Here is an 8,440-nt window from a genome sequence, read left to right as displayed (position 1 = left end):
AAAGTACTTGTCAAACTATTAGAGGGTACGAGATGGGGTACCATTCTTGGGTGATGCTCCCCTTCCCAAACGGAGGATGCCCAGCTCGGTATCGGTTTGTCGGGCCAAATGATCCATATTTTTTTGAGCTGATCTGGTATGAACTGTTTCGGAGCCCCAATAAACGACGCTTTGGCGCAACGACGGAGCCCAAATAGCCCTTAAAATGGAGCCGCCATATTAAAATAATGGATCAAACTTTTGATACACACTGTAACTGAATTTTGTAGTGTTGAAAAAACCTTCATTTAGGAACCGAAATTGATAAGTTTTTCTTATGAAACGTAACGCATTCTAAAAGCGTTACGGCTTCGCTAACGCTTCGCTAACGCTTCGTAGCACCGATCGTATAATCCGCTACGCCAAAAAGTATGCAATCAACAAGCATTAAGCGAAAAAACTTCAAACTTGGAAATTTACCAAACCATTACGATTTTTTGTTATTTTAGTTTCCGAAACTTCGTTCATAGGAGTTTTTAATTTTTATTAAGCAGAACTGAAAAATGAGTCATTAATCATCCTCTTATTACGCTCCAAGTGGATGGAGGGCACAAGAGAGAATTTCGTTCAAAAGGCATCCGTAGCGCAAACATCTTTTCCATCTTTAATCCGTATCCGGGCGGTCTCTTTCTTTCTTTCTCGTACGAGTGTTTAGATAATTTTTCATCACATCATTGTGCGAGAAGGATTGCAATTAACGGTAATAAAGGAAGCCATTTTCCCGTACAGTGTGGTGTGTCGGGAAGGTGGTCGTTCGAGGAAAAACAAATCACCAACAAAACGAACCCCGAGTGCCGAGCTCCGCGCCCCGCACAGTTGCCGTAAATCCGTTCGGTGGATTTCCTGTTCTTCGCCTTAATGCTGGGTTCCCGTACGTTCGTCTGATGTGGTCATTTATATGCTGATTATGATTTCGTACGGCTGCTGCTGCCGTTGCCAGGGCCCCGGTACGTTCTTTCCGCACAAAATGCACATTCTCTCTGCCCCCACTGTGACCTGCCCCCGCTCCACGCTGCATCTCGCGCCGAAGACGCACGATCCTCGGAGTCAGTGAGCTTTATTTAATTACCAAGAATGATACATTAACGAGCATAAACACACCGCTGACTGCACCTCCGCAGCACGGCAGAGGCACTTGTCCGGCCGGGAATGGGAATGATGAATAATTAAAAGTCTAAAACATGACTAATGACTTTCGGTCCCATTTCGAACGCTCGGCCAAGCGGAGCGCGTATCTCGCGCCTTGAACTGGCCCCGAGAGATCACCGGGGAAGCGCCAGGAGCCACCTGGGCTCCTGGCAGGGGTGCTCGCTGTGTCCGAGTAAGACACCGTGCGGTGCACCACACGTCTCGGGCCTGAATCCTGCGCGGGCCTCCGAATGGGACCTGCGCAAAATGTTTGTAGCAGCGATGGACAACTTAACTCTGGGGCGTAACGTAAGCCTTTCTGAAATTGTTTACAAATGACACCGGGAACTATCGGACCTCCAGACCAAAGCAAACTTCCTATGTTTGGCGGGTGGCAGAAAACGTGAGGCCTCGACTCGCAGCTCGAAGGGACAGAATGTGGCACGTGCAAGAATGTGGCTGTTCGAGAGGTCGCCCGGAACACCCGGACTGGGACGGGTATTGGAAGCGGACCAGATCAATATGGGTGTTCCTAGGAGTTCCCGCGGGGCGACATCGCCGGGGCCGGGTCAGTACATCGTTGGATAAGTCACGAGCCGTTACAGCATAATTACATGGCGTTTGGATCGCCTCTTTGTTGCCGAACGACATGGTCACAGTTGCTTCGTGAAGTACCGATCGCTGTAGCACCCTATACACGAAGGAATGTTGCGACTCTGCGACCAAGCGACAAAATGTACATATTAAAGAGATTAAAAAGAAAAACTCCTATCCGAAGGGGGAGACCGGACACAACGGGTGTGCGCTCTCTAGCGTTCCATTTCCGCGAACGCCCCAGAAATCATAACTCGCGCCCCGTGGTATGGCATGTCCTGCCAGCCAGCCAGCACACCCAGGCCTTCCCCCCCTCCTTTGCCTGCCCAGTATGGGGGGACATGCAAGAACCAGCTCATTAGCCGGGCTTGCGCTCGGCGCACGGCGACATGAGCCCATATATGCGCGTCCGTAGGGAACCGGAATTCGCTAATGTGCATAATGGTGCGCCGAGCCGAGCCGGGCGCGTTCTACGACGTTCCGGGTCTCCTCCGATTACGGATGCGTTCTGCGCGCGCGCCCAGCTCCGGGTGTAAATTGCATGAAATTCACCATTTCGATCCGCATCGCTCTTGCGCGTCGCGCACCCGACGATTGCCATCAGAGCACGCCGTGCCCTTGTGGACGGGCGAGCGGGGAAAAAAAATATTATTAAATTATGTAGTAATTAATCAACAAGATTCCTTTGGGTTCCTCCCCTCCACTTGCGCCATGCTCGGGCTCGATGTCATTTGCGCAACGGCGGCGGCGTAATGCGCAATAAGGGCTTAGCGTGTGTATGTGCGCCAAAGTCCCCGTTTGCGAAATCGCACGCAGGACGACGTGGGGCGCAAATAATTGTTGGTTGCAAAGTGGCCGGGAGCAAAGCCAATGGCGACGTGAAACGAAAACGTAACGTGGGAAATTGAATAACTTTTCAATTACCCGGCGGATGTGTGGTTGATGAACTGCGCGAGCTGCGCTGAAAGTGCTACCGATTAGCGAGAAGGGAAGGCCAAGTTCTGGCAAAGTTCCCAACACGTGTTGCTACAGGACTACGATGGGTACGCGTTGGTAGGTACGCTCCCCAAGACGTTATCCGTTGAGGACGTGAGATGCCGCCTTGGACCGCGCTGCACACCGGAGATGCAGCGGAACCGATTGCATTCATAAATACGCAGAATTTAGTGAGCGAGGCCACCCGAGGATGACCCGCACAACCCGCACAAATCGAGGAACGGATTCAATGCCCCCTCGTCTAGTGGCATCGATCGGCCAGGAATCGCACGAAACACGACTTGAGAAAGGGTGACGGGTAGGGGCCTACGATTCGTGAGAACGGCACGAAATCGCATCATCCCCCCATTCAGCCATCTATTGGTTGCAACGAAAAATAGGCAATCTTTCGCTGGACATCATGAGTCAGAGAGAAAGGGTTAGCCAATAGTTTGGAGTTTGTAAGTAACTCCATTTCCTCCTTTAGTTTTGGAACTAACTACAATGGATTCTTCTTCAAAACTGGGGGTTCCGTACTGGGTTGTTTAATAAGTTTTGCGTTTCACTATCAGAGGACGCCTAATTTGAAACTAATTTTTGGAATTTTAATTTTTGGAAGGTTTAAAAGCAAAGAAAATTTGGGAACGAATGTTGAAAGTGTAGAAGGACTATTCGTCTTCAATCAATACAGCAGAAGGAGGGGTTGTTGAATTTAAAGGTACAGGATCCACGATCCACGTCAAGGACGTCCAAAAACAGTGGCAACACCTGAAATCGTGGGAAAAATGCAGGATATCGTTGCAGGGTATGCAAAATAAAAATGCAGGGTATTGGAAAATCGTTGAGTGACTTTCAGAGATTTAAACGTGGGAAAGGGAAAAAAACGTGAAAAGAGAGCCAGTTTGCAGAACTCAAAAATCTTTTTTCATCAGAACAATGCACTGTGTCATAAGAGCATTTTGACAATGGCAAAAGTTATAACAGTTGTGAAGTGGCATTTTGAAGCCCTTCCAGATTCTCCTCTTCAGGGATGGAATTCATAAATTGTTGTCTCGAACAAGTGGATTGATGTCTTTCTTTTCAAAGCGCAAAACTCCTGGAACAACCTGGTACAAAGGTACTGTAACCAATTTTACACCCAGAAGAATGCAGTGTTAGACCAAACAGCTTGAATCCGAGATATCCCTTTGCTCATTCAATGGCGATCGCTCTCCTTTGGCTCATTCCCCGGAAAGGTTCCCGGCCAGAAGGAAGTAAGCCCAGCAAGTTACGAAAGTTCTTGATTAATTAACAGTTGCTGTGGCACAATCGAATCAGTGTAAGTGATGAAAAAGTGTGAGGATCATACGCAACTAGACACACCATCACCTCCGTTGCGAAGACATCATTGAAGGGGCGACACAAAACCTGCCCCGTTACAAGGGAATGTGTGATCGAAGCTCAATCGGCCAGATCAGGTGTCCATTGGGTGTCCCTCCGAGACAGAGCTCGCTGGCTGGCCCCGCTCTGCCCGATCATCGTCATCAGGATTACGATCGTTGTCGATGTCGAGAGCCGATCAGACTTTGTCACCTACCGGACTACGGCCGGGCCGGGCGTCCGGTCGCTGGAAGATGTTTCTCCCCACCATCGAACGATTGATGATCATGCGACAGACTGTCCCGGTGGTAAATCCGGTCCGGACCGAGGACCGAGCTGCAGGGAAAAATTGCCACCTGCATACGAGATACGATCGACGCAGTGCGCAGCGGATGGCCAGAACCCGGCCGGCCCGATCCCCCGGTCGGCCGTTTGTGGTTCGTCGATCCCGATCCCGGGAAGATTCTTCCGCGGTGTCGTCGAACAGGCGAACCGGCGAATTCCCCGGGTGGGGAGAACGCCGCCGTCGCGCATCGTGGCAAATGAAGACCTCCCGAGCTCTCGGGGCAGGTTTTACATCTTTATTGGCACACGGACGACGCCGATGCCGAGGCAGAGGGGAGCGCACCGAGCGTGTTGGGGCGCCTCCGGAGGCTCGTTTGCCTATTTATTTATTTGTTTTACCAGATCTCGGGCCCCGGCACCAGCGGCCAGGTGTCAAAACAGTACACGGCAAAGCGCATAACGCCTCGAATGCTGTAGATGAGTCTCGCTACGTCCTGGCAGAACCGCAGAACGGCTGACAATTTACAACGATACGCGAGGCGATCGCGAGATGAATGCTGGATAATTAACTTCCCATTCGCTGTTTAGGGCGACTCTTACTGTTTCACCTTCCGCGGTTTGTGCAATTGATCAACACATTTATTCACTGCCTGTGGCCACACTTCTTTTGCCGCGTCGTGCGAGTCGAAGATTTATGGAACTTGTACGGAGGATGGAAAGATCGGGTTTTTGTCGGGGATTTTTAAGAACACTTTCAGGCTCACTCACGCTCTGGCTCACGAATTAGTTTCGAAATAGGTTCGTTTGCAATTTTAACGATAAATTTCCAGCTCAAATAATATTTTTTACAACTTTCCGATGCATAATAAATTTAAATAAATTTAGGTATAAGTTTATTAGAGCATACACCTGTTTAACATTCGATTGAAAAATTAATAATTAACTGTTACTCTTACTGCTGCTTTAGATAAGTAACGATGCGAATCGTTGCGTGCCGCGTAATGTTTATCTGAAATGTTTCATCATCTTCAATTTGTTGGTTAAGCTTCCACCTACAAACTGGGCCGTCGACACTTCACACGGCACGGCTGCTTCTGCTACACATAATCAATCGATGGCAAATTAAAACTCGCTATAAAAGCATAGTTTGTCCCGCGGTCCCGGTCCCGGCCACGAGGCAAAAAGTAACGGATCCGAATGCGGGGCGAGCAAATAACAACATCGGCGCTATTCATAACCAAACATGAGCACCACAGAAGAGACAGAGAGAGAGAGAGGGAGAACAGTCACGACATAAATCGATGAAGGGGTCCGAGGCTGGCGTCGGATGAGCCACAACACAACAGCGACAAACGGCGCGACACAGGAAAGAAGATGTTTATTAGTTTTATTGACCATCGAACTGTCGTCATCGTTTGCCGTGGCTCATCCCAGCTTCCCCAGAGACAGAGAGAGGGATAGAGAGAGCGAGAGAAGGCAGACCTGAATTCCGGGCCGTGTCCGGGTGTCTCTGCGCCCAATACGATTAGGAGGGCCAGGGGGCCGGGACCTGGGGCGGCGGGGCCACCGCCGTGGCCGTTAGGTTTTATTGGTTTGCAAATTGGAACCAACCATCCGCAACGCGCCGCGCGCGACCGCCGCGGTCGGAGATTTTCCCCGCTGCCGGACGCCGCCCCGCTTTCCACCGTCGTAGCGGCCGGTGGCTAATCTCTTCGGGGGCCAAAGTGTGAAAAGATGCCGCCGGGGGCCCTGGTCCGGGGAGAAATTTGGACAATGTCTTTGTTTCATTGCGGCCTCACACTTCCTCTCTTCGCCGGCGTACGCGTATCACGGTCGGTCGCCATCTTTTGCGCCGGGCCAATGAGTTCCTAACCTTTGCCAACAACAGCCAGGCAACGGGACGGAACGCCGGGTTAGAGGCCGAGAAGATCAAGAATCTGCGCCGCAAAGGGGATGTTTACTCTACGATATTTGCTGGCGTTAAGCTTAAAGTAAAATACCAATCGGATGTTGTGTAATTTGGCTGCAATAAGGATTTCAGGAATAAATCAAATCGAGCTTCTCCGTGAATCCAGCTTTGCGCAAATGGCTTAAAACTGTTTGATCTTTGGCTCCTGACCGATGCTCTGACTACTAACATGCCGATCAACTTTGATTATTTCTGTGATTTTATCGACATTTTCGACAACGGGTCTGCCTGGGCGAGATGCACCTTTAACATCAAAAATAACCGAAACGGGTCAATGAAACCAAAATTACACATTAGAGCTGTTAGAGAATCAGGACCATAAACACCATGCACAATTTCAGCGGCTTTGGTTGAATTTTCGCTGTGAGAAAAACTGTGAAATGTACCGAATTTTCTCTATAGTGACTTTCATTGTTAACACCCTGTGACTCACAAACGAATGGAACAAAAATAACAGTGAACGCGTTTTTTAAGTGTAAAGTGTTAGCTTTAAAATAAATAAAACCTTGAAACTGTACGGTCGATACTTCACAAGATATCGATTACTAAAGTCATCTAACGAGAAAGTAATGGATTTATTTTTAGACAGCCTAATATTCCTTTTTCAAAGGCAATACATCTACTCTATACATTGCAATACATTGCATCTAAGAAATGTCAAAACACGTGGGAAAGTTTTCCGATTAAAATAAAATCTTTCGCTCCCAATAGCCTAGCCTCGATTAATATTGTTGAAATCTAATTTGCAAACTGCCGCCACGCAAACTTGTGGCAAAGCGAAGGGCAAACAAACAAATTAACAGTTTAATCCAAAAGTCATTCTCGATACACACAGAACCTTTGAGGGCGACGAACAGGTAGCGCCGATCCACCGATGTGGAGCCAAGGAGCATAGTAAAGCATTTAAAGCTCGAGCACGCAAAGAATAGAACGAAACGCGCCGCGCGCATTCGCAATCCGTAATCACCCTAAACGCCATCCCGGAGGTGAGCTCGAAGATCTAGAAGGACGATAGGGCGAAGGGCCGTCCCAAGGCAGGCACGCGCAATTAATCATTGTAGAAAAGTCAAACGAAGGGAAGCGTACCCGGCGTTGTGTCACCCTACTGCACGCCCCTGCCTGCCGTGCCACCAGGCGATCAGTGTGTGGCCACTGGTCGGCCCCTCAGCCACACCGCCGTCCGCGTAATCAATTATCCATCGGGACAGATTCGATATAAATATGTCATTCGTCATTCCGTGATTCGTCAGCCCCCGAGAGGGGTGGCCGTGACGGAGGCAGAGGCGGAGAGTGGCGTGGCGACTTTGGTTGATTATTATTTTATCCAACTACCCGCGACCGGCCGGTCATTGCATTCCATTGCGAAGGAAAAACCCTCCGCGAGGTTATGCAAACGAGGCGGGCCGGGCAACGATCGATCGGAGAGCAACGGGAGTAAAATGCCATTGCCGGCGCACACGCACACATACACGTGCGCGCGAATCGAGGTTGATCGAGAAGGTCGACCGAAGCCCGAAGAAGGGCAAGAAGATCCCCGGTGAGCCGCCGGTGAGACTCTCGAGCCTAGAACTCCCGGCGGCCCCGGAGTTGTCGTGCGAAAATCCATAACCCCCGCTGAGCGCGGGCGCGCGCGCGCTCCGACTGGTCACCTGAGCACGGCCCGGTGGTGACTTTAACGAAGCAGAAGCTACGAACCCGCAAAAGGCACCGGACCCAACCGGACCGGCCGGATGGACGGAAAGCAGGGGGAGGGAGGAAAAACACATCATGATCATGATGATGGTGACCATTCTTGCTACACTTTCCAGAGCCGAGGCCCCCCTATCTCTCTCTCTCTCTCGCTCGCCGATCGCGAGGGACATTCTCGCTCAGCGCCGCCGCCGCCGATGTGAGTGTCTCCCGGGCCCCGGGGACCCCCGGGACCGGGATGAGCATAATTTTTATACGCGATATGCGATATGTGTCCACGAGAGCATAGGTTCGAGCGGTTCGAAAGTAAACCAAGAGCCAACAGGGTTCGGGGACGGGGTCGGGTGGCGGTAACATAAACAGGGTCCGCCGCGGCCAGCGAAGAAAGACCGTAAAGGGGGG

Source organism: Anopheles bellator, chromosome 2 (assembly GCF_943735745.2).
Source record: "Anopheles bellator chromosome 2, idAnoBellAS_SP24_06.2, whole genome shotgun sequence".
Lineage (NCBI taxonomy): Eukaryota > Metazoa > Arthropoda > Insecta > Diptera > Culicidae > Anopheles > Anopheles bellator.
This window is presented reverse-complemented; position numbering follows the sequence as displayed.